This window comes from Meriones unguiculatus, chromosome 3, assembly GCF_030254825.1.
Source record: "Meriones unguiculatus strain TT.TT164.6M chromosome 3, Bangor_MerUng_6.1, whole genome shotgun sequence".
In the NCBI taxonomy this organism is placed as follows: domain Eukaryota; kingdom Metazoa; phylum Chordata; class Mammalia; order Rodentia; family Muridae; genus Meriones; species Meriones unguiculatus.
In genome coordinates, this window is record NC_083351.1 from 162,444,588 (window position 1) to 162,472,404 (window position 27,817).

Consider the following 27,817-nt stretch of genomic DNA (forward strand, 5'->3'; position numbering starts at 1 on the left):
CCTTGTATTGGCTTCCGCTTTGTTTTCTAAGATCAAATGATTATCTTTATCCAAACCTTTTCCTGGGCTCTTTATTCTGTTTGGTTGATGTATTTATTTTTTGTCAACACTGTTTTGATTATTTATTGTGGTTTTATAGTAATTCAGTTAACTAGTGTCAGTCTTCCGATTTGTCTGTTTACAAGGCTTTGCCTTCCAGCCAGGCTGTCCTGGAACTCATAGTCCTGGGCCAGTGTCCTCAGTGCCGGGTTAGAGCTGGGTTTAGTTTCTTCCTTTTAGTGTTGCGTTGGGCATTTGCCTCCCTGTGAAACATTAGACTCGGTTTGTCAATAGCCACAAAAGAACATGCTGTCGGTATTAATTGGCATTTTGTTTGGTCTGTAGAACAAGTTGGGAAGCTCTGACAAGCTGAGTACTCTGGGGTTCTTGGTTGTTGTTTTACTGTTGGTGAGCATGGATATCATTTATTTAGTTCACTGACACCTTTCTTCAAAGTTGTGTTGTTTTCTTCACGTAGACCTTGTATTTATGTTACCCTTAAGTGGTAATGCATTTTGTTGTATTTACTTTACATTCTGCAAGATTGTTGTATTACTTATTCTAGATTTTTGTTGTTTCTGTTATTTTTTTTTCAAAAATATTTATTCTTTATTTTATTTTATGTGCATTGGCATTTTGCCTGTGTGTATCTATGTGAGGGTATCGGGTCCCTAGGGACTGGAGTTACAGACAGTTGTTAGCTATCATATGGATGCTGGGAATGTGAATGTGGGTCCTCTGGAAGAGCAGCTACTGTTCTTAGCCTCTGAGCCATCTCTCCAGCCCCTGTTTCTGTTAGTTTTCAACATGAAGGATCTTGCCAGCTGTGGACAGACTCTATAGACTCTATCATTTTTTTTTTTTCCAATGACGATACCTTTTCTTTTTTTTGTTTTATTACATTACGTAGCACTTTGGGTGTGATGGTGGAAACAAGCCTTGGTAAAAGGAGATTGTTGAGCCTTTTCCCTGATCTTACCAGGGGAGCATTAGTTTCTTGCCATTAATGTAATATTAACTTGCAGCTTTAACAAAAAAGGAAGGAAATTCATCTGTGATAGCCTGTATAACCCTGGAGGACACTCTGCTAAGTAAAATAATTTAGTTAAAGAAGGATAACTACCATGTGATCTCCTTCATACAGAATCTAAAGCATTATCTGGATAATGAAGTAGTAGACAAAGGGTACAAAATTTGGTGAGGAGGAACAAGTTTTGTGAGACGTGTCACAACATGGTGACGAGAGTTAACGTATTCTTAAAAAAAAAACCTTATTTTCTCATAAATTACATCTGACCAGAGTTTTCCCTCCCTCTATCTGCTGGCTATTTCCTGAACCCCCCTTTTAATTTTAATTGTATAATTGTATGTATTTAATGATATATATTATATATTTTAATTACATATATTTGTTTTTAAAGTGTATGTGTGTGAGTGTGTGTTCCTAAATGTGTATTGGTGTTCCATGTGCGTGTAGGTTTTTGAGAAGACCAGAAGAGGGCATCTGACTTCCTGGAACTGGAGTTACAGGCAGCTGTGAGCTGCCAGATTGGATGCTGGGAGCTGAACATGGGTCCGGGGAACTAAACTAGGTCCTCTGGAAGAGCAACAAGTGCTCAAAACTGCTGAGCCATTTCTCCAGCCCCAAAAATGTATTTTAAATACTAAGTAAATGGTGTTTTCAACCACCAAATTGATGTTTGAGGTGATAAGAATATATAATAATAACAAAATTATACTTCAGGAGTAAGTATATATATATATATGTATAAACATATGTATATATATATATATATAAAATACTTAAACTTCAGTAGTTTCCTCCCCAGTGCTGCTATTACAAATCTTGGTGTTTGTTTAGTTTTACCCCGGGTTCTAGGGATCAGAATAATGTCCTCCAGGCAAGGATAGGACTTTACTGACTGAGTTATCGCGTTAACTTGATGGCTCATCTAGGTTGTCAGTGTAATATACTAGGGCATTGGTAAAGGGCACTTCTGGTGTGCCTCTGAGGATATTTATAGAAAGAATTATAATTTTAAAAAGTTTATTATTCTTGTTACTGTTTTTTTAAGACAGGATTTCTCTTTGTAGCTCTGGCCGTTCTGGAACTCAGTATGTAAACCAGGCTGGCCTTGAACTCACAGAGGTCTGCCTGCCAAGTACTGAGATTAAAGGTGTATGCCACCACCCACCGGGTTAAAGATTTATTTTAAACTACGTGTATCTATAAAAGTTTTGAGTGTGGGTATTTAGTAAACACCATCATTAAGAATGTGAATAAGCCGGGCGTGCTGTCGCACGTCTGTAATCCCAGTAGCTGGGGAGGCAGAGACAGGCAGATCTGTGAGTTCAAGGCCAGCCCGATCTACAAAGTGAGTCCAGGACAGAACCCACTGAAAATGAGATGTGCCAATGAAGAATTAAAAAAAATATATATATACTGTGCTTTTATGTTCTGGTTCCTGATTTTTGTTTTTAATGGGTTTTCTCTGTGTGTGTGAGTGTGTATCTCAGTGTGCATGTGCTTCTTGTGCTTTTTCGTTGTTTGGCCTTGCCCCCCGCCATTTGTTTCGTTCTGTTCTTGCTTCCTTTTTTTAGTTACCTATTTGTTTTCTAAAGAGAAAGAAGGTGTGGAGCTGGGTGGGTAGAGGATGTGGGGAGGATCCGGGAAGAGATGAGGGATCTCATGGAAAGCCCATGATCAGAATATATTGTATGAAAGAAAATTTACTTTCCGTAAAAAGAAAGAAATGCCACCAATATAGAAAATCATCAAATTTACAAGATACATAGAAAAAAGGTACTTGAAGAAAATCAGAATGAGATGTAAATTTATATGGCAAGTGTTGGAACAGCACCTATTAAAAAAAAAAAACAAAAAACAGAACAACAACAAAACCACTGCCAGACATCAAAAGGATATTTAGTCCTTGGTGTAACGGGGTGATTTAATACCAAGAATAACTTTGCATTACTGGAGCACAGAAACCTTCAAACAGCCAAGGGAACCTAAGCGAAACCATATTGGAACCAAAATAAGACGTAAGGAAAACGTGTCAGGATATCGGCACAGGTGGATTATTTTAGATAAGACTTCATAGAAAAAACAAGAATTGAAACCTGGAGCGGGTCTCTGTGCTCTCTGCCTGCTGCTTATGGTTTGAAACATGAGCTCCCAAGAAAGTCCTGATGTCATACTTTTCGCTTTGAATCATGGATTCTAATCCTCTAGAACTGTAAGCCCAATTAAATGTTTTATTTATTAAAGATTTATTTTGAAAACTTGTATGCCTGCAGTTTTGTGGGTGTGTGCACAAACATGCAGTTTCCCGGGGAGGCGAGAAGAGGGCAGCAGATTCCTGGAGCTGGAGTTACAGATAGCTGTAAACTGCCTGCTTCCTTGAGGGTGTTGATTGAACGCTGGCCCTCTACTTGAGCAGTATGTGTTCTTAGTGTTGGGCCATTTCTCCAGTCCCTCCTGAGGAGGTTATTTAAAGAGGAGAAAACTCTGTCTCGGGTGTGGGCAGCACCATCTCGTTTGCTAAGCTTTGAATGGAATAAAAGGGAGAAGGAAGCCCTCTAATGCAGAATTCTCTCAGCTCCTGCCTTCCATGATGGCAGTATGTGTCTACCATGCCCTCATTCTCAGCCAATGGGCTGAAAATACAGGTCAAAGGAAAATCTTGAGTTGTTTTGCTCAAGTAGTTTGTCATGGAGACCAGGCCTGTCTAACACAGATGGGGGCTCAAGGTAGCCCATGCTGGCTGGAACCATTCTGTACTGGCTTCCTTGGTGATGTGAGGATTGTAGTCATGCCCTATCATGTCCAACTCTTGTATTTTTTAGCAAGGCAGATAGATATTTTTGCATTCCTTTTTAGAAGATAGAGTAAAATAAAAGTAACTCCCAATGCCTATACACTTATATTTGTTTTTCTTTTTTTAAGTATGTTTTTGTAAACTAAAGAAACCATTTTTTCTTACTTGGTTAAAAGATTACTATGATAATGAATCCACTCTTCCTGTTGAGATAAAGGGGACAGTGCAGGGGACACCTGGGTAAAAGGTCATGCAATAGGGACTGAAAGGAAAGTAAACCTTTTGATAATGTGAGTTTTTTTCCTTGCTGTCTTGTAGTTTTTATTTTCTTTTTCTCCTGGTTAGCTTGAGCTGTGAACCTGACACCGCCAGAGTAATCTGAGGAGGTTTCAGGTAGCTTTGCCTTGACCTGCTTGGCCTGTGGGCCATTTTCCTGATTGCCAATTGATGTAGAAGGGTTTGGGCCACTGTGGGCGGTGCTACCACTGGGTAGGAAGCCCGGAAGCAGCAGAACAGAGTTCCTGCCTCAATGACGGTTTGTAACCTGGAGTGTACTCCAACCAAAACTCCTCAAGTTGCTTTTGGTCATGGTGTTCATTACAGCAGCAGAAAGCAAACCGGGACAGCTGAACAAGCTGGTTATGATAAGGAAGAGAGGGGAGACATTTCTAAGTTAGTGAGCCCTAAATATTTACCAAAGAACGTTAATCTAGACAATTATAAGTAGAACAGTGGTGTCTACTGTAAATCCAGCCACATCCTTGCATATCACCGCTACACATTCTCATGTGTGTTCATACAGTAAATGCCCAGACTACATTTGTATATGCTTGGTATCCTGGGCAGTCTTGTTTTAGATTCACAGGCCAAAAATAATGTTTTTATATTAAAATTTAGTTATTAGCAAAATTTCTTGACGTTTAAACGAAAGATACCCTGTGCCTAACTTAAACTGAAAGTTTAGTAAGGTAGAGTTTGAGTATATCATTATTTTCCTACTGGTTTATGATTTCAGATTTAAAGAAATTACTTCCTACTTCATAAGGACAGTGAAGGCAAGCAGTTCTTGCTCAGTTGATAAAGTGCCGGTTGGGTGACCCTGAGAGCCTGCCTGAGTTCGGACCCACAGCTGCCACTGTGGGCCTTAACCCGAGCACTTGGGGGTAGGAGAGATGGGTGCTTCTTCAGAGCTTGCTAGCCGGCCAGTTTAGTTCATTAGTGAGCTCCAAATTCAACAAGAGATTTAACTCTGCCCCCCCCCCCCAAAAAAATAGAGTGACGAAAAAAGGTACCCAGTGTCACCTTCTGGCCTCTATGTGTGTGCATACACACATGCACACACAGGCACACACCAATAGAATATGTCCTTTAAAAGAATGTAATGATTGAAGCAATAAGAAAATGGCTCCACAGTCCTGCTGGGCCACAGAGGAGGACTTTGCAGCCAGTCCTGAAGATAAAACAGGGTCAGATGAAAGGGGAGGAGGTCCCCCCCATCAGTGGACTTGGAAAGGGGCAGGAAGGAGATGAGGGAGGAAGGGTGAGATTGGGAGGGAATGAGGGAGCGGGATACAGCTGGGACACAGAGTTAACAAAATGTAACTAATAATAAAAAATAAATAAAATTAAATTAAAAAAAAGAACTCTAAGACAGGACTTATAGAAGAAACACTGTAAGGTTCTTTTGGTATCCTGGAAATAGTTTTTGGCTTATAGTACTGAACTGCTCAGAAAAATAAAAACATCATTCAAACAAACAAACAATAAAAAAAAAAAAGAAAGAAAGAAAGAAAGAAAATGGCTCCAGCTCACAAAATGCAGAGGAACCGCCATCCAGCCTCAGGTTCTTGTATCTGCTGAGAAGCATTGTTCTATTCTTACCAACCTAAGATCATTTTATAGATCCAGTTCCATGCACCACTTGTTCATCTGTTTGCTTGTTTGTTTATTCATTTTGAGCAGGGGTGTCACCACATAGCCCAGTTTGCTGTATAACTCACAGCCCTTTAGCTTATCCTGTGCTCAGGATACAGGTGTATGCCACCGTGGTCTGGCTCTTCTAGAACATTTTTTTCCCGCCTAGTCCATTTCACTGTGTTGCTTACGGTGGCCTCGAACTCCTGGGCTGAGCCCACGTACTTGAGGTGTGCGTCAGGCCTAGCTTTGTAGAGCTTACGCATTGGCAGAGTAGCGTTTCCTCCACAAAGCGCGCGAGTGTTAGAGTGCTAGCATGTGGTTTTTGATGTATTGGGGGCTTAGCCTAAATCGTTCATGAGTCTGACATTTCACCCTTTGCATTTAACCTGAAGTTTCTTTTCTAGTTGTTTTTTTGTTTGTTTGTTTGTTTGTTTGTTTGTTTTTCTCTTCCGTTTTTGTTGATCAGCCGCCAGTAGTTGCAGCTTTTCCTTTCTGAATTATGGAGATTTAAGGAAACCCTTCCCTCTCTCCAGCCTCTCCTACCCACTTCCTGCTGAGTATCACACCCAGAGCCTCACGCTTGCTTGGCAAGTGCTATCTAACCACCAAATTATACCCCAACCTTGGAGCACAGGCTTGCCTCAGACTCCTAGTCCTCCTTTGGTGTTTTGAATGAGAATGGTACCTAGTGGGTGGAACCGTTGTTTTTTTTTTGGGGGGGGGGGGGAAGGATTAGGAGGCGTGGCTTTAGGGGAGGAGGTGTGTCACTGGTGGGTTTTGAGGTTTTCCCCGTGTCACGCCCAGTCTCTCCCTCCCCTTCTCTGCCTCTGACTGCCCCTCCATAGGGGTGTAGCTGTCAGCTGCTCCTCCAGCACTTTGCCTGCCCGCCTGCTGCCATGCTTCCTGCCATGCCGCTCATGGACTCGCCCTCTGAAACCATATGCAAGCCCCCAAAGAAACGCTTTCTTTTGTAAGTTGCCTTGGCCCTGGAGCCTCTCCGCAGCAGTAGAACAGTGATTAAGACACCTCCTCGGCCTCCTGAGTGTCCCTGTCACATGTGCCTTCACACCCAGACTCATTATTTCTTAAACCTGCGTAATATGACTAGCAGGTGACAATGCACTAAGGCACAGACACCACTAAGTACACTTGATAAATTACTTGCTCGCTCTCTCTTCCCATAAATCCTGGAGTTAAAACTGTACTCCAGTGAAATCATAATTCATTCTTATGAAGGACCTTACGAGTGGCCGTTCAGATACTAAAACTTTAAAATGTTCAATCTTTTTTTAATTTTAAAGTATTATTTTATTTAGGAAGTTTGTATAAAAAATGCCATCTTAGATTTTATCTGAGAATTTTTTAAAATGAAAAATGTTTTAAAAAGTCAGAATATTGCAGACATTTCTACCTCCTCTTCTGCTTCCTGCACATTGCCACAGATAACTCTCTAGGCAATCCTCTCTCCTGCTTTGGTTCTGGCTAACACTGGAATCTTCCCATTTGCTTCTACTACATTGCTTTCAAAGTTGAAGCAAGTTTTGTTTGTTTGTTTGTTTGTTTACATATATTGCAGTATTTGGATTTAGTATAGGAACTTAGTACATTTGAAAATCAGGGGAAAGAATTCTGACAAGGTTATATTGCTATTTTATTTCAGACAATGAGAAGATTTTATTGCTTCCTCAGAAGTCACTTCTTAAAGTTTTTATTGCAAGCATGAACAGAAAGAGGAAAGGAGGACGAGCAGTAAGAATCCCACAACTGCATGGACGTAACTACATAACGTCTTAAATCCTAAATACCATTTTATCTTAACATCTTTAGGGAGATAGTGTGTCTGTGTGTATCTGTGTGTGTGTGTGGTGTGTGTGTGTGTGTGTGTGTGTGTGTGTAACAAATGTAGAATTTAAAGACAGCTCTCTGTGCCTTGGCCAAGCTTTGAATTCTGTGAGCTTCAGTTTCCTTACCTGTGGCAATAGAGCCTTTCCAACCTACAGGCTATTTTAAAGAGCAGATAGCATAAAATCTGTGAAAGGCTTTTGTTTATTAGGATACACACCAATATGATACACACCAGTGTTAATAGTTATTGTTCAGAAAGCTCCAAGAAAGAGAAATAAAATGTTAAAGACAGCTCATGATTCCCAACTTGTGTTTTTTTTTTTTTTTTTTCTTCAATAACAGATGGGAACTGGGCATGAAACAGCAGTAGGGCCTGGGAGACAGCTCAGCCATGAAAGTAGAGGGGGCTCAGCCTGACAGCCCAAGTTCAATGCAGAATTTGTGTGAAAGGCTAAATGTGCAATCCTGGTATTCCTACAGTGAGGCAGACAGGAGAACCGCCTGGAAGCCATGGACCAGTTAGCATGGAGCATGGACGTGACCCAAATTAGAACCCACATAAAGGTGGAAGGAGAGAACTGACTCCTAGGGTCGTCCTCTGACCTCCATACACACACACACACACACACACACACACACACACACACACACACACAAAGGCAGAAACAATAACTGCTATGGTTTTCCTTACTCTAATTTTTCCCAAATGACCTCTTCATACAGAAGAAACATAAATGTGTTTGTGTTGCAATAATTTTGAGCAAGAATGGTTCCTAACTTAAGAAAAGAGAGGTGGGGTGGGGAGCAAGGGGATGGCATGTTTGTTGGCCATGGCCTGCTGATTTTAGATTGGCTAGGAGTCGCTGCTTGGCTGCCTTTCCCCATCTCATTTGGCAGCTCTTGAGCCTGCATCTTTCAGAAGATACAAGGAGCTTCAAAGGTGGGAAGGTGGATTTCTTTGATTTTTCCAGGCATCACTGCAGAAAAGGCATCCCTACAAACCATTTGAAGGACACAGGCTGTAAGTAAAACCATAGGTGTTTTTATTGAGTGTAGTGGACATACACAGCAGGAAGACATGGTATATTTCTACCTTTCTGCCTTAACTGGGAATGGCCAAATGATGAACCTTCTTGACTTGATTTTCATGTGTTATCGAGGGAAATAAATTTAAAGAAATATGAAGATACTTTACATTTAACAGTTCTAATATTGCATGTGTCATTATCATCTTTCATGATCAAATACATAGAGAGAAAGGGAAACACCATGAATGCCATGCAAGGAATGCCTAAGGTCCAATTTTAGGATTAATGTGTTAAGTTAGATGAATTCAAGCTAAATAAACAGAAGGTAAATAGAGAAATCTAATAACCACCTATTTGCATAAAGAGCTAATATAGCACTGATCAATTTTATTTGTAGTTTATAAAAAATGCTTTGAAATATTTTTCTTATAAGCCAAAATATCTATTACCTGCTTTTTTTCCACCAAGTCAGTGGTGCTATTTGCCTATGTTGTTTTATTATTTCACTATTTTCCCATACTAATTTTTCTTCCCTGAAAAATGGTCATATTACCATAGCTGAAGAATTTTATTATACAAGTTAATTAAAGTTCAATGCTCAATATTTTTATTATAGTTAATAATATCTGGTATTTTAATATGCACACACATTTGTTAATTTAAAACCAGTCCTAATTTAAGCTCTATAATTATTTTAAATAATTGTGCATTTAAGCTTTCTCCAAATTGGTAATTTTCTTTCTCCTTCTAAAGGGTTTGAAAAGCCTCACTCTATAAGCTTAATCTTCAGTGTAGTAAAACCATTAGGTGCAAAATATCATCACTTTATTTAAATTTGTTATCAAGAATTCAGTGACATATAGAGACATAATCTATATATAAAGGATATATAAAAGAAAAACTTAAAATGATGTCAAAGCAAAGATATACTTTCAGGTGTACTTGCTTGTAAAGAGAATACAGGGACCATTTATGAAGTATTTTATTTCTTAAAGCACCTTTATATATTTTGTCATTTAGTCCTTAAATATTTCCTCCTCAGCTAATAAAAATACATGATCTGTTCTGTCTGTGTGTGTGATGACATATAGTATTAGGTCTTTAAATATTGGTTTGACAGAAAATGAATTTCATGCAACTGTTTATACTGCCTAATGTGCAAATAACAGTCTCAAGTTATAGTGGCATTTTTATATTGGTTCTCATCATGATCTTTCCGTATTTGATCTTCAGTTACATTGGTTAACCAATCGTTCAAGTAACATTTAACTACATGTTGTTCCTGTTTAATTGGGCTTTAAGATCGTGGTAGGTATGGGTGGCCTTTGTCCACCATCTAGTCCATTGTTATCATCAGGGTATCGCTGGACGGGATTGGGAGTTTGTACTGTGAATAACCAGAGGTTTGGATTTGACTGATGGATACAATTTATGCTTGACTATGGTAGGATTTTGGCTGAAGACAAGAAGGTGTTCCTTTAGTTGCTATTGTCAGGTGAAAGGCTGTGTGTCATGATACTTATGGTCAAGGGCAAAACCAGAAAGATCTATAGGAGAGTATGCTGTATTTCCAGAACAAGGGTATGTCTTGGTGGATATTTTGAGGTAGTCTTTGGCGAACATAATCTCTCCCAATTCTGGGCCTTTCCTGACCTCCTGTGCTTCATTTGCTGACTCACTCAGTTTTCAACTATAATTTTCTTTAAGAAACTCCTATGGGAACAGCCTAAGGCCGAATGAGATGCCTCTCTTCTGAGTTATCACAGGGCCAAAATACTTCCCTTCTTGACATACATTATAAAATTGTGCTGTAATGGCTTCTTTTTTCATTGTTGTGTTTATTTTATTTGTATCTGTATGTTTCCTACTAGATTAAAAACTGCGTGAAGATGGGAGTCGCATGCTTTGCTCGCCACTTTACTGCGAGTCACTGACTGGAAATAAGCGTTTGTTCAATACATGAATGAAAAATGAATAAGGAGAAAGCAGAAAACTGAAAATAATCGTCGTTTACAGAGTGTCTGTTAAGTGACTTGGCCTTCATAGATGTTAATATTTAATCCTTGTAACAATCTAGAAGCGGTGACTGAGGTTCAAAGGACTTAACCTGGTGAAAACAGTGCTGCTTTGATTTGTTTGAACCAGGGTCTCAGAAAGCCTTTGTCTTTCCACTGGAAACACTGCCTCCCTCACCTCTTTACCTGTGTGAGTTGTTACAGGCCGAAAACCGCTTTTATTCTTAGTAATAGACTTCTAAGCTAGGCGTTGTCCCCTGATTTAGATCCAGATTTTAAATTAGATAACCTAGGTGCAAGGAGAGGACTCACCTTTTGCAACACTGAGAGGAAAAAAGTTTTAAAGTAACTAAGAGTCTTTAAGTATAGAAATAACCTCAGAAAGATATATTTCAGAAGGACTGGAATAATTTCTGTGGTGTTTTGTGTGTGTGTGTGTGTGTGTGTGTGTGTGTGTGTATGTGTGTGATTTTTCCTCCAGTAAAGTTTATAGCAAACTTGGGAATAGTTGCTCTTAATACTATCAAGTTCTTTTTTTCCCTGTGTTGTCTGATTATTGCGTACTTTCTTATCGCTCTGAACTCATTCAGAAGCCTGTCCACAGGGTGGATTTGGGACAGGGTGGTACTGTAGCACGGATTTGATACGTGTCCTTCTGCTTCGCTGTTGGCGCTCCTCAAAGCCCTTTGTTTACTAGCAACTTGGCTTTCCTATACTCCTTGAACTGCAGCTTCTGGCAGGAGGTGCTTAATGGGTTTCCCCCAGAGGTCACTGACTTAGGCGGCTGTTGGCCTGTGATTTTCCTCTGCTCTTTACCCTCCCACCCAGTCTACTTCTGTTGAGAGGGGAGGGGCCTGGCTTCTGATGTCAGTGAGGTGTGTCTGCTTTTGACTGAAACCAGCACACTTGGCCTGAAAAGGAATATAAGTGTATATTCTAAGTGATGTCATCCTGGTCTGACAGCTGCTTTAATATTTAAACATCACTGGTGTATAGGACAATCCTAACACAAACTCATAAAAAATTATTTTTTTTTCTAATTTCAAAAATGTGCTCCAAGCAGATTTCAGTTTCCTGAAACCACAATTAACCAAAATTTTATTATAATTTCTTACCATAATGTTAGACTTAAATGCCAATTGCAAATTTAAGAATAAATTGCTCTAAATCAAATACAGTCCTCACATACATCTCGGTCATTGCTTACTTTGTTCTGTGTCTTGGTGTTCTGCAAATGTTTGACGAAGCCACAGTTCATTATTGACTTTTCTTTGATCTTCCCACGAGTTAAAAATATTTGTGTTTCTGCTTTCCTTGTGACTTTGCATTTGTGTTGTCTGGCGTTGGAATTTTGTGAGCTTGTGGGGGAGAAAGAGAGAGGAATGTGGATAATGTAGGCCCAAGTAGGTTGCAGTTGAATAATAATAATAATAAAAATTGTTGGCTGGCTTTTTAAAGGTTGACATATAACTTGTGTGAAGATTGTGAATTTAAGCTGAGATCATTGATACATGCCTAAAATCACAGCACTTGGAGGCAAAGGCACAAGGATCTATTGTTGATGCCACAAAAAAAACCAAAACAAAACATGAAATAAAAGACTGAGTGTAGAGCAGATTTTACACACACACACACACACACACACACACACACACACACACACGATCACTCAGCAGAAGATAGTATCAGAAAGGTACCCAAGGCATCTTCCCAGGGACCCTGCACTGCCAAGAACAGCTATTATGATGATTTTTTTCTTTTTTGTCACTATAACTTGATTTTGTTAGGATTGCCATTTTTTTCTGAATTAACATTTTAAAGATCACATTTACTTATTTATTTTGGAGCTGGGTGGGGTACATAAGTACCCCAGCATGTGTGGGGGTCAGAGGACAACTTGTGGGAGTTCTCTTCTTCCACCACCTGGGTCCTGGGGATCAAACTCAGTTGAGGCATCTCACGGGCCATCCTTTTGTATTAAACAAACAAACAAAATTAGCTACACAAAAATAACAGGTTTATTATTATGATATTTTAAGACATGTACATCATTCATAGCTGATTTCTGCTGATCATTTGTTCATTTCCTTCCTGAGGTAGGCTATTGTGACTTACACTTCGGCTTTCTTTTTTTTTTTAAAGTTGTGCATATTTATTCAGTTCTTTCTTTCTTTCTTTCTTTCTTTCTTTCTTTCTTTCTTTCTTTCTTTCTTTCTTTCTTTCTTATAATTTATTCACTTTACCTCCCTATTGTAGCCTCCTCCCTCATTTCTTTCTGGTCCCACCCTCCCTTCCTCATCCCTCCCATCCCTCTCCCCTAGACCACAGAAAGAGGGAGCCCTCCTCCCCTACTATCTGAACCTAGCCTATCAGGTCTCATCAGGACTGCCTGGATCCTCTTCCTCTGTGGCTTGGCAAGGCCACCCTGCCAGGGGGAGGTGATCAAAGAGCAGACAACAAAGTCCATGGCAGAGACAGCTCCTGATACCCTTACTAGGGAACCCACAGGGGGACTGAGTTGCACCTCTGCTACATCTGAGTGGGGGGTCTAGGTCTTCTCCCTGCATGGTCCTTGGTTGATGCATCAGTCTCTGCAGGGGGGGGGGGCAGTTTTGTTGGCTTTGTTGGTCTCTTTGTGGAGCTCCTATCCCCTCCTGGTCCTTCTATCCCCTGATTCCCTGTACTCTGCTCAAAGTTTGGTTTTTAAATGTTTTGTTCCAAAAGTGACATATAACTTTTTTTTTTTTAATTGGGCAAAGTAAGTTGCATGGCCAATCACCCGTGCAAAGGGACGTTCAATACTTTTCTGAACCCACATAGAGGAAGATTCGCATTTAAGCAGACTAACACGGAAGAGGGATTCTGACTTGCAAGTTTGATTTCTAGGAATATAATGAGGTAGATATTTGGGTTCCCCATTGTACTAAAAAGCAACCAACATCGTGACTAGAATGTAAAACAATTAATGAATGTTTAACCAACCAACCGACCGACCGACCAAAAAACCCAGTCAATTGAGAATGAATGATGATGGGACGATAGAGATGAGTTACTCAGAACTGCCTTTGAACTTTGGTGATGAAGGAGAGACTGAGGACAAAGTTATGAGAAGGATGCAGAAACCGTTATTTAAAAAAATCCTGTCCATGCTCATGAAGGGTTCTCCTTTGTTGTCTCAGTGAGTCAATAAGTTTCAGGTGTTCTGTAAATAGGTAAATAATGGAAAAATTTGACGAAGAAATTAGATGAGTGAAGATGGATAGAGGCACATTGTATGCATGTATAAAACTTAAAGAATGATTAAAAACATTAAAATAACTGGTGTATGTTTTTAAAATTTTGTAGAATGATAGCGATGAAGACCTAGATTTTAATGTTCTCACCTAACAATTTAAGAAACAGGATTTCTTTATTTCCATAGTTTGGGGTTATTAGTAAAGGCATTTCAATAAACATTAATCGTAAAAATTTTAAATGCTACTTTCTGTACTATTGAATAAGCACCATATACATATATCCTAAAGTAGAAAATCTGTAAATGGACGTAATATAACATGAACCAGCTCTTTTTAATTTCCTGGTCATTGTTGCCTTCCCTGAAGCAGTTGCTGCCACCATTAGTGGTGTTACCTTAGGGTGGTGCCTCTCCTGAAACGCGTTAGGATGTACCTTCCCACACAGACACGTAGAAAGGATGCCCGGTGAAAATCTGTGTTGGCACGAAGGACATGGCATAAAAGCCTCTCATGGAGGCTCCTGTTAATTGTTTCAAAGCCTCTTTACAAGTCACTTTTCCTCACTGTTGTGGAATGCCATCTTTACTTAAAACCAAAATTCCCTCTTCTATCTATTTCTTTAAAAAAGTTAAATACTGGACACATCCCTGTGCAGGCAGCATGCTGTGCCTGTGGAGGTCGGAGGACAAGGTACAGAGTTCCGGTCTCTCCTCTACCACGAGGGTGCTGGGGAACTGAACTCAAGTCAGCAGGCTTGGCAGCCAAAGCCGTTACCCACTGCGTCATCATGCGTGACCCTTTTGCCATTACACCTAATTTCATATATTTACTGAGTGTATTGGTTACAGTTTTCTTCAGAATTAAAGAGATTAAAAAGCTATATAGTAAGAGTGTCTCTGCCCCTCTGAGTGTGTGTGAGCGTGTGCATGCAATGTGCATGTATATTGCATGCATACCTATGTATAGCTGCCATGTTTGGAGCGCGGGGGATAATGTACAGTGTTTTCGTTCTGTCGCTCTCTGACGTCTCTTGAGATAAGGAGTCTCACTGACCCAGGGGCTGCCAATTTTTGGTAAGGATGGTGCCAGAAATCCCAGGAGAAAGTCCTAGTTCTGTCCCAGTACAGAGGCTAAAGTTACAAGCTTCATGCCTGGCTTTGTTGCTGTGGGTGGTGGTGCTAGGGGTTCAGCAAGCACTCTTCTTCCCTAGCCACCTATCCAGTACGCATCTTTAAATCCCCTCAGAGGGGGTTGTAGAGAGAGATGCCTTAGCCAGTCAGAGTGCTTTCTGCTTCTGCAGAGGACAGGAGGCCACCCACACTCCATGTATGCGTAATAAGAACATAATCTTTAAGCTCCCCGCAGGGAAGCTATTATTAGTAAGGAAATGAAGTCACGACCTGAAGGGATGTCTTACACATTCGAGTGTTTCAAATATTTGATCAAATATGACTTTCCATGAGGATTTATTTACTCTGTTTCTGTGTAGAATTATGCCCCACTCCTTTCCTGGCTCATTTTCCCTCTATAACAGCTATCAGCATTTCACAACTTGTCTGTTTAGCTGGTCTGTTTTTATAGTGCATATGCAACTCGCTTCTGGTAGGTAAGCTCATTAGAGCAGGAGTCTTACCCTTTGAGGTCTTACTGCATCTTTAGCCTAAAATTATACCTTATACATAAATTACATAAAATATGCAGTTATCAACATCACACATTAAACAAAACCTCAGTACTTTATGGGTAAAATTTTCCCAAGATGATGTAAGAAAGGTGCCTTAGTAGATTTAAATGGAGGACAAGAGTGAATGATCTAAAGCCCTTGGTGGATGCTAAGCAATTATGATCTAACACTAAAATCTCTGTTACCTGTCATCTGTTCTGCTATAGTGATAGACCACATCTGCGACTCTTCACAACTCAGATGGGGGATAAGGACCCAGGAGGCAGTGGCTCTCCAGAGGAGAGCAGGCCGGAAGTTAACAGTTAAAGGATGCACTGGTAGAATTCCCACGTGTTCCCCCGACTAGCATCTGTTTCGAAAAACAAAGTATTTTTCATGTGTTTACAGAAGTGACCGCAGAAGTATTTCACTAGAAAGAGAATTCCCTAGAATATGAGCCCTGTGGAACAGCCTTCATATTGTTGAAAACAGAGCCTCTTTGTACCTAATTTACTATCAAAATGCGCCATTGTGGAGACACTGGCTAACCTTGTTCCCAAAAGTTTTAGGCTCGGGATGTAGCAGCGATTATTTAAATGATGAGAAGAAAGAAAGGAGGGAGAGAAGTTGGAAGAGGAAGACAAAAGGAGAGGGAGGGAGAAGAAGAGATAAAGAAGGAGAGCGAGGGAGGAAAACAAGCTGTTTTGGAGACTTCTCCCAGTTCTTGACTGGGAAAGGAGGTCCTGCTGAAAATGCGGGCCCTGCAGGAGGAACTCATTCCATGCTGACACAATTATTGCAAGAGAGGGCCTGATCTCAACCCGGAGGACTTGCAACCAGGCTGCAGAAGGAAAAATCTGGGGATGTCTTGCTAGTAGCACCCCTAGTGTTTGTGTTGTTCCTAGCCCATGATTGGGCAGCATTTAGACCAGATTCCTCTTCACCCAACGAGCAAACTGGAGCTTACTGCATTTAGACAGAATGTCCGTCTGCTATTAGCAATGTTTTTTGGATAAAAATGGCAGTAGCCACATGTTTTGGTCTTACTGTGGATTTTGCAATCTGGTTCACCAGGACTCAGCTCTTCTTTTCTTGCAACTGTCAGGTCTGTTGGCATATTCTGCTCCTTCTGCTTCATGCAAGGTGAATAAAGGACTCCCACACCAAGGCAAAGGAAATGTGATTTCATCCTTTGTCTTTCTTTTCATTCAGACATAAGACGGTACTTTAAGATCCTTTATAACCTCCAGCCTCATTTCTTACTGCCTGTCTCCTCCTACTTAATGACTCTTAATTTCTTCCAACAAAACTAGATTATTGACAGTTTTCTGTACATTCACAGGCAAAAAGAAATATCTGTCAAGTATGTCAAATGAGTAAATGCATATTATTAAGAAAAAGCAGCACGGATATCTTTGTTAACCAAATGTGTATCAAGCATGGATGTCCAAATAGGCTAGGTGTTTTCATTCCATTGCTTGGAAAAATCTGAGATCCTAGAAACTATAAGAAAATGAGAAATATGTCCTGTATAGAAAATATAGCACTTGCCAAAAAGAGTCAGAGTAAGGGGTATTGTGGTATGGAGTTTTGACAATATGTTTTGGTCCTTCAAAGTGTGTTAAATTATTTTAAATATACTTTTAGAATTCACTTATGAAATTTTTATTTCCTTCTTTAAAAAGAGTTATTTTGTTATTGTATATGTGTGTTCCTGTGTGCTTGTGTGTTATTTGTGTGCACCATGTGCATGCATGTGCCCCTGGAAGCCAGCAAGAGCCTTGTGTAACCTGGAACTGTAGTCACAGGCGGCTGTAAGCCACCTGAGGTAGGTGCTCTGGGAACCAGACCCGGGTCCTCAGCAGTGAGTGTCCCTAACCACTGACCCATCTCTCCAGCTCCTTCTCCTTGTTCTCTTAAAACAAACAAACAAAAACCATATATAATTGTGTATATTCCTATGTGTGTGTGTGAGAGAGAGAGTGTGTGAATGCTGTATGTGTGTGTGCCCATGGAGGCTGTGTGTGTGTGTGTGTGTGTGTGTGTGTGTGTGCGCGCGCTCGTGCCCATGGAGGCTGTGTGTGTGTGTGTGTGTGTGTGTGTGTGTGTGTGTGTGCGCGCGCTCGTGCCCATGGAGGCTAGCAGAGAGGACTGGAGCCCTTGGAGCTGAAGTACAGGCAGAACATGGGCTCTGTGAACTGAACTCAGGATCTCTGGAAAAGCAGCAGAGAGCACAGTCTACCCTCAGTGACCCATAGATCAATTTTTTTTTTTGGTAACATAACAGTTGTACATGTTTGTACGTTTGTGGGGCATGATGTCCTAATTCAAAACATGTCTGTATTGTGTAATGTTCAAATCAGGGAAATCACGTCAAATGGGATGTTTACCATTTCTTTGTATTGGTAATCTTCCTTTCTTCTGGTCCTTAATAAAATATACTGTAAGTGAGATATAATGGCATATGTCCACAATGCCAGAATTTGGAATGGGAAGCAGAAGAATTAGGAGTTCAAGGCCAGCCTTGGATACGTAGCAAGGCTGAGAACATCCTGGGCCACAGGAGGCTGTCTTAAAAAACCAAACAAGCAAACAAACCAAGCAAAGCATAAATTGTGAACTGCAGCCACCACCTTGTGTTGTGAGGGGGTAGAGTCCATTCCTCTTATCTAACTGCATTTAGAAGCCTAACCTCCCAACCTTTCTTTTTTCTCCCCTCCCCTCCTACTGTTCCTAACGGCCAGTGGTCACTGAAAGTGACTGACTCAGGTGACTCTAACGGTACGGATGTAAGTTAGTATGGCCATTTGGAAAGCACTTGAGGTTTCTTTAAAATCTCAAAATAGAAGTACCACATGATCCACATCCAAAGAAAATTAAATAAATAAATAGATACAGAAGCTCCCATTGTTATCCTAGAACTATTTACAATATTCAAACTATGGAATCAGTCAAGGTATCCACTGATAAATCAGTAATTAAAGAATATAATAGATATACATATATATATAAATAATTTTTATATATGGTTTTACATATGTATGTATGTTTAGATATACGTGTGTGTGCTTGCGCGCACGCGTGCGCGCACACACACACACACACACAGTGGAACATTATTTGGCAATTAAAATGAAATTCTTTCATTTGTTGCATGTGTGAAACTGAAAGATACCAGAGTAAGTAAATCAGATACAGAAAGACAAACACTGTGTTCTAACTCCTACGTGGACATGTTATTTATTTTCCAGACATTAGGTAAATTTTCCCCTCTGAAAAATACAGAGTTAGATAACAAGCGTTATCCTGCAAGTTGCTCCGAGCTTTTAGAAGATCTTTTACGCTGAGTAAGCTGCTTAGACATCTCCACAGTTTGTAGGGGGAAAGGATAGAGGTGGCTCCTAGAGGTGGGTGATCAGTTTGAGCAGGCAGTGCTAGAGCGCAGCAGAGGGTACAGGAAAGGTTGGAGAACATATTTCACAGACATCAAATAAGACTTGAAATGCTACCTTAAAACCTGAATGGTGAAATAAAATAAGATGAATTACTTTGACTTAATAAAAATAAAAAGAAACACACTTCTGTGCTTTTGTCGAAATACGAAAATGTTTTTATTTTGCTATTTTTGAAATAATTTTTTTTCATACAGTATATTCAGGTCGTGGTTTCACCTCCCTCATCTCCTCCCAGATCTTCCCCATCTCTCAACCCATTTATCTCTATGCGTTCTTTCTCTCTCTCTTTAGAAAAAAACAGGCCACTAGAAAATAAACAAAAAAGAATCAAACAAGGCAAACAGACAAATAGAAAACAACAACAACAAAGAAAACAGGAAAAACACATCCACCCACAGAGGCGCGCATATATACACACACAGACACAAACACACAAAATCCAAAATAACACAAAATTGGAAACTATAATAGTTAAGCAAAAGATAAGTAAGGTTTAAAAATGTCCAAACAAAGCATTCTGAGAGAAAACGCCTCCAAAAATTCCACTGAGTTCATTTCGTGTTGGTCGTCTGCTGTTGGACATGGGGAGTCCCTTAAGTGTGGTTTGTATACATAGTACTGCTTCTTTGGAGAAAACTCATTTTTCCTTTGCAGGCAGTTGTCAGTTGGGGATAGCTTCCGGGTTAAGGCTGGGGGTTCATTTCCACTTCCCCTCTCAGTGCTGGGACCCCACCTGGCTTGGACTTGGACTGGCGCTGTACATGCTGCCATGGTCTCTGTGAACACATATCTACCCCAGTCCTGTTGTGTCTGGAAGGCACGGTTTCTTTGGTGTCCTCCGTCCCCACTGGCTCTCACTGTCTTACCACCTCTTCTGTACAGTTCCCTGAGCGCCGAGAGGAAGCCCCAGTAAGGGCTGTCTGTTCCAAGCTTGCTCACTTCCTGTCTGGCTGTGGGTCCCCTCGCCTGTAGGAGGGAGCTTCTCTGATGCTTTCCGAGCAAGGCACTGACCTTGTCATCATGGGCTATTTTACAGCCATGTCCTTGAGCATAACAATAGTATTTGGATTTCCACCAGGTCCATGGTCTATCTCATCTCAGCTTCTTGGCCACTCAAGCAGGGTCAGGGATGGGCTCCATCTCACGGAGTGTGCCTTCATCCTAATCAGATATTTGTTGGTTACTCTCAGAACTTTTATGCCACTATCGCATCAGTGTGTCACGCAGGCAGATCAGTCACCAGTGTTTATTGGTTTATGTTCCTTGTACACAGACATGGGTCTTATAAAGACGTTTTTATAAAATTGTGTCATATATTTTGATTGTATTTACCCCATACTCTCTTCTCACCCACTCCATTTCCTGCTATGTCCATCCCTTCATCCCCTCAGACAGTTTCAGACCTCTTTTTATGATGAGTTTACACAGATGATTTGATATGTCTATATAAAGTCAGGTCTACAAATGAGAGAAAACAAAAAAAAATACTTGGGTTTGACTCGTTTTGCTTAATGTGACTATCTCAAGCTGCATCAATTTTCCTGTAAATAACATCTTTTCACTCTTTTGTTGCTGAATAAAACTCCACACGTATTTCCTCATTTGTCTGTAGTTGGACATTTAGGATGATTCTACAATCAGCCATTGTGCAATTGCTGCTACAAACATGGACGTGCAGGCATCTCCCCTAGGACTCTCCTATCTTCCCTCTTGATGTTAGAACAGAGTGGATTGCCATGTTTGTTGAACTTGCCCGTTAGCATTTCTGATGTAAAGCCATCTCAAAGATCTCTCATGTCTGTCACCCCAGAAACATGGCCTCTGGCTTTGCCGAAAGAAGTTGATGAATTGCCATGCTCCCTCTCAGTGGCACAGGGAATGTAGATACTGCTTCCTGTGCGTTCAGTGCCAACGCCCAGGGATGAGTCCAAGTACTTGATGCTTTTGACCCTGATATTTTCATGTACTCCATGTTATTAGCATGGCATTCGTCCTGGGGGCTGCAGTCTTCAGGGCCACCTAATGCCTGTGTGTGCTATGTCCTCCATGCTCAGGCCTGTGCCATCAAAGCAGGGCTCGTGAACCTCATACGACATTCCATACACTCAATGGGTTGTCCCATGTGGATAATGGGCACATTCATGTGCTCCACATTAAAGCTGGTGCTGGCAGAATCTATCTATCCGATGGTCTGACCCATATGCTCAGTGTTAGAGGCGCTGCAGTCAGCGCTGGAGCCCATGTACCTGACTGGGCCTGTGTGGTCCCAGGCAATCCACTGTACTTGATCCATGCCTTGGTCTAGACCTCATCCATCCATTTCATGCCAGCACCCCTAATGTGGTTATTGCCAAAGTCTATCCTCTGGATTCTGGGTTGCTGTATCTGCCTGTCCATCTTCCCTGCTCTGTCATTATCTCTCCTTGTTTCAGATTCCTCTCTGTTCAAGGGCTTGCCAAAGCTTGGAGAAATTTCCATCTTATTTCTGGCAATGTCTCTCACATCCTTCACCCACAACACACTCCATCTTGTTATCTAGCCCAAGCTCATCCAAACAGCCCTCATACTGTCAAGAGCACCATTTTAAGGTCTTTCCATATCCTCAGTTTATTTATTCTAAACCCCATGCTATCCATTCTTGTTTCTGCATGTTGCCCTTACCACGTGCAGGCAGTTTGAACCAACAGGCTGCCCCTTGCCTAGTGCCCCACCCCCGCCTCCCATTCCTAACCAAAGGCCGGTGCCAACAAGCCCATAGGAAGTTGCTGTGGACATTCAGGAGGGGAAATAAAATCATCCTATCTTAGGGTCCGCTCATCCTCTGTGATGTACATTGGTGTATCAACTAGCAGTTGGCTATTAAATGTAGATACATAGTGTGCACAGCTGTAGTGGACTCTTCAAAAGTCACAGTTCCTATTTCTATGACTTTTCCATCTTTCAGAATATCTCCTAGGGCCACCATACCAACCATTTAAGGACTTGCTCAGTTTCTTTCAGAACAGCTTCATGATCTGAATCTGCTGCAGATCCCATCCTTCCAGTCCCTCCAGCCTCTTGTGCTGCTTTCTTGTCATGTTCCCTGGCAGAATGTTCTTTCACTCTAGTGTTCTTCCATTCTGACACTACGTGCTTAGACCTTCAACAGCTCTGCTGATGCCTTCCTCAATCGTGAATTCCAGAATATACATCCCTTTGAATTTCTTCCAGCATCTACTAGAGAATTTCTTCCATGCATGCTACTTCTCTGAGGCTTTCTTTAATCGGCATTTAGAAAGTCACTGCCATTTGACATCATGAGAAGTTTGTTTTGCCTGTATGTATATCTCACATGTGCCTGGGGTCGGTGGAGGTCAGAAGAGGGTGTTGGATCCCTCGGAACCAGATTTACAGATTGTTATTAGCTCTGGCATGGGCGCTGGGAATCAAACCCGAGTCCTCTGCAGAGCAGCACTCTTAACTGCTGAGCCACCTCTCCAGCCCAAGACCTGAATGTTTTAATTAGCCTGGCATGTGGCTGAAACCAGCTGTCTTCTCATTCTATGTTTTTTCTCCTTTCTTTTCTCCTTCTGAGTAGGTTGCACTTTACCCTTGAAGCCAAAGCTTGGGTACCACTCAGCATGCTCCATGCCTTCAATTTGGGGCCTTCCTGGCCACCATCTCTATCACCTCTGTAGACCTTTGCAGCCATATTTTCCATGTCTGGGTTTTGTCTTCTGTAACAATTTCACACCGAGGTGTGAAATTATGACATGATGTTTACTCTTTGATTATGCATGGGTGCGTCTATGGTAAGGCTGAGAGTCTCTGAGTCATCCCAGGGAGCCAGAAAACATTTTACTGTCCACTAGCCAAAATATCCCGTGACCGTCATTCCTTGTGAGACTCCTCCTGGGGAAGAAAGGACAGTTGAGGACTTTTAATGGAGCCAAACTCTCCTCCTGCAAGCTTAGCATTTATCTTCCTCAGCCGCGTACAAAGGACACACACAACTGAGTAAGAAAACCTATGTCTGATGGAAAGAACATGGCCATTATTGCTTTGAATGTACGGCATCCTACTTCATTCAAAATTTCATAGTCAGGATGACTGTCAAGTGTAGTTAGATCCTCAAATACTGTGATAATAGGGTTTGAATTACTGGAAGGAAATGCTTCAGTTTCTTTATGGCTCACTTTTCATGAAGACCAGGATGCCAATAAGTTATCCGTGGTCACCGTCTGGAGGCAGACAGCCCTGTGCATAGCCAAGCATTTACTGGCTGCAGGAAGAAAGGAAATGTAAGGATTATGGGACTGTGGCATTCACAGCAGAAAAATGCCGAAAATATGCTGCACACTGCAGCAACACCCCTCTCTGGAGGGACCAACATACTGACCAGCCCTTCAGAGGCCACTGACCTCCCAGTGGGAGAGTCTTGTTAATCCCTTAGTGTCTCCGAGGGCAGGCCTAGCAGGATCCTGTTGCCAGGGATTGAAGATAGCTGTTACCTTGACAGCAGCAGCACAGCATGCACGCGTCTCTCCTGGTCCCCATGTGATCCTTGACTGTGACGCTTCCATGTTTACACCTGTGCGCGACTCAGGAAGACAGCCCATGTGTCCCCTATGCCCTCGTCAGGAGACGGGTGCTGAGTCAGCCGGGTCAGCTTGCACTGGCCCTCTGCTGCCCTTCCAGAGCTCAGCTGATGGGAGCTCCTCAGCCAGTGGGGGCTCTTTCAGGGAAGACAGCATAATCCCTGATATGGACGAGAAGCCCGGTAAGTGAGGTGCACCTGCGTCTAAGCCGAGTGGGTCACTGAGTGCTGCCCGGAGTGAAAGGGTGAGGATTTTCAGGCTCCTCGCTGCTGGACGGCTCTCAACAGTGCCTCAAAAACGATGACAGGTGACCCCCACCCCCCGCCCTGCCATTGTCATTCTGGTTATTTTGTCCTTATTTATATTCAAATAAGTTGGAGATTGCTTGCGCTAATGGATTTACTGATCAGCGCGGGAGCAGTTTAAGGCCAGCTCTGGGGTCAAACAGTGAGGTCACTGCCCAGCTCCTCCTGACCTCACCTGGATTTAAGAGCTTAGTAGTTCCTGCTCTGAGCGGCCTGTCACTCCCCTTTTATACTTTTTATCTGCAGAATAAAATCCTAGTTACGTCACAAAGTTCCTCTTAAAACCAGGCTGGAGTATGACACGCTTATCATTGGTTATAGTTAAAGACATTGTTATAGCATATTCGTAAGTTGATCATGGGTCGTTTGCAGTTTCTAGAACAACCTCCCTCTCCATCCCTTTCTTCACTATAAACTCTCCAGGAGTCCATTATCTTAGAAGGATATAAGTATGTTGGGAAAATGATATACTTCAAACGTGTATTTATTTTGTTATGTTCTTTTCTACCTTTGAAGTTCTGAGTCTTTCACAAACACTATTGTTCACAGCAGCAAAGAGCCATGATTTGAGCATCTTGGCCTCTCCCACCCTGAGAGCACAAACACAGCGGTGTCTAGCTTGCTCAGGTCTCTGCCCACTGAGAGTTTTCTCCCCCGTCCTGTTTGTGGAAATTCTAACAAATTGCTTTTGTTCATCCACACCGAGCCTGTTCCGCGGCTCACCACTTGTCCCTTCGCAAACCCAGAGGACACAGTTGCCAACTCTGCAGCTGCAGATTTCAGAGGAAGGTTGCTCACTGCCCGGCTGAGCCCCAGTGCTGCTGCAGCTCCTGTCTCAGGCATCTCAAGGAGCCATGCTTCAGCAAAGCGAGAAAAGGATGTTTCTTTTTTCTAGCTTCTGACGATAAAGGGTCCCAGGACAGGATTTGTTAGCCTTAAAGCACAGCATGCAGCAGCTGCTGCTGAGTGGTATACATCGCTCCTAGCTACAGCATGAGGTAGCCCGGTGCCAGTCCGGTTAGAATTCTGATCTTGGAGTCGTTTCAGTCTAGGAAACTTGGACTTTGCTACTGCCAGCCCTATCTCTTGGGCCACTTTTTGTGTTTGTAAACAACATTGTTTCTTCCTTTCTGTGGGCAGTGGGAAAGCTTGTGTCCTAAATGTTGTAGGTTCAGACACACGGAGCTCAAACATACTGCTGGAACGCCCAGCCACTACCTTTACTGCCTCTAACCCTTAGATCCTCTGGCTGAATTTGCTACACCAGACTCTGTGCTCCCTTGGATAAATGTTCTCTTATTGCTCTTTATCTGTAGCTTATTTGGAATTTCTCCAGTGAATCAGAGAGAACCACATGTATGTAAAACAAAATTGGGGTTAGATTTAATTATTTTCTCAGGATGATTTGCAGTCTCAAGGAATCTAAATTTATTCCAATAGATGATATCTGATAGCTGGGATCCAGGGATATGGGTCCTTCTAGTCTTCTTATGTGGGTTTGTTTAACTCTCAGCTCCAACCTAGCTTGACACTTGCTGCTAGTTGCCACAGCTCAAGCTTCACACACTCTATTTGCAAATGGATCCCTTCATCTGTAAGGACATCTCATTCCTTCACCATCTCCCTTCTCCCACTCTCATCAATATCTTCAATATCTCTTTTCCCCTACCTAGACTGCTGACAACAGCCACCACACTGCACCTCCTTCACAAAGTGAGTGGACAGTGGTGAGCATGGAGGACTCTACTGCCAGCCTCTTTCCATGCTCTGTTTCTTTTCCTCAGTGAGCATGAATGTTTGTGTGTATATATGTATGATCTATCTATCTATCTATCTATCTATCTATCTATCTATCTATCTATGCATCTATTTATCTCCATTAAACATCAGAGACATTGCATTGAAAGAAAACACGTTGAAAGAAAACTTCCAAGAAATTCATGCCCTATAAATACCACCTATATCTAATAAAAGGAAGCTTTTTAATGTCTTTCCTTAGTATTTTTATTTTTAAGATTTATTTGTTTTAGTTTAGATGTTTGAATGGAACTGTAGTTATGGATGCTTGTGAGCCACCACGTGGGTGGTGAGAAGTGAATTCAGGTCTTCTGCCAGAGCAGCCAGTGCTCTTAACCATGCACCATCTCCCTGGGCCATCCTTAATATTTTTAAATTAACAATGTTCTTTGTTTACTTATTAGAGCCATAACTCTCTAATTGCCCTATGAATAATGATTCATCCCCTAATGTGGACTTTCCCCCACCCATCAGTGCTTTAATATGTTTTACCTGAGTGGGTATATCCATAGTAAGCACCATTATTTCATGCAGTTAAAACTTAAATGCATGGTATCATTCATACATACTCCAACAACATACTCCAACTTGATTTCTCCATTCAAACTTTAAGTTTTTTTTGATGTTCACATGTTAAATTAATCCATCCATTTACAACTCCTATCAGGACTGTGTTTGACAAGGGGCATGGCTCAGTGGGGACAGCACTCGCTGCTCAAACCTGAGCACTTGAGTTTGGATCCCTGGAATCTCGTGTAAAGTCAGACATAGCAGCAACATCTATAACTTCAGTGTCCCTACAACCACATGAGAGATAGAGACAGAGTGTCCCCAGAGCCCCCAGCTCAGCCAGCCTGGCACTCACACCAGAGAACAAAGACCTTGTCTCAAGCAAGGTGAAAAACAAAGCACAGAGGTGGACTCCTGATCTCTACATAGGCTCTGTGGCACGCATGGATTGCTCATACCTGCACACCCCCATAAACCAGAGACTTAGAAAAAGAGATTACACTCCAAGAAATATATCCGTTTTCAGTGATAAGCCAGATAGATAACTTTAAGTTCTCTTCCCTTGGAACCTTTGCTTTATTACCTCTTTAAAAAGTTACGTTATTAGTTACTGATTCTGATCACTCCATGGTTCGATTCTTTGGCTCTGATGTTGAAGGAAATGAATTGATATTTGAAATAAAAGCCACAGCAGCTTAGGGAGACAGAGGGCACAGTTATGAGCTCTGAAATAATGACTGAAGAGAAGATTTTTAAAAAATGGGTTGATAAAGATGTAGTGCTTAGGGACAGCAATGGTATGGGGCTTAGGGATAAGAATGTGAACCCACCACTCTTTTCCAGATGCACAGATTTCTCTCTAACCCCTAAACAATAACAACAACAAACCAACTCTGAGTCTCTGGGGGTGGGGCATGATCAAAATATATGATATAAAAATTTTAAATAAAAAATTCTCTCTCTGAGTCTCGAGTTTTTAATGTAGAGTCTATAGAGTCACCCTGAGTGCTGAGCGAAATAATTGTGTAAGGCTTATCCTGCAATGCCAGGCATATGGAAAGCATCTTTGTTATGACAAATAGATCTTAGCTTAGTGGAAGGCACACTCCTGCACATGGATCTACTTTTGTCTCCACTGACCTTCCACTCCTGTGTATGTGTGTGTTCAAGAAAAGAAGGGAAGGGGACTGCTGGAAATTATCTAGCTCCTGTTTCACAAGCCAGCTGGACTTCTTGATGTACTGAGATTTCTGTATTAGTTCAAGGGAATTGTGCATTCTACATTAGTTAGCATCTCCTAAGGTCATGATTAATAATGGGCTGTAAGGATTACCCTGAAATATAATGTATAAGAATAAATCGAATGATTCCCCTGACATTCAATACAATTTAAACCAGTCTGTTCATATGCCTGTTTTACTGTACCTGAGGCCTTCATGAGGTCTCTTCAGTCTCTATGTAAAGAACCAAGTCTTTATTCAAACCCCAAATACTTAGCTGGGTATGGCATTGGACTGCGTTTAAGCCCAGCACTCAGGAGGAAGAAGCAAGATCTCTGAGTTCCAGGCCACCAGCACAGCAAGCCCTTGGCTAGACAAAGTTGCATAGA

The 27,817-nt window shown here is 41.6% G+C and overlaps 1 protein-coding gene across 1 annotated transcript in view; it reads left to right on the plus strand.

The window, feature by feature from the left end:
- Positions 1–8,626: 8,626 nt before the first annotated feature.
- The window catches only part of Slc4a4 (solute carrier family 4 member 4), a 426,516-nt gene continuing 407,325 nt past the window's right edge, over positions 8,627–27,817 (plus strand). The window contains exon 1 of the mRNA XM_060381236.1: positions 8,627–8,643. The gene's annotated coding sequence lies outside the window, so the exon portion shown is untranslated. The remainder of the gene's footprint in view (positions 8,644–27,817) is intronic.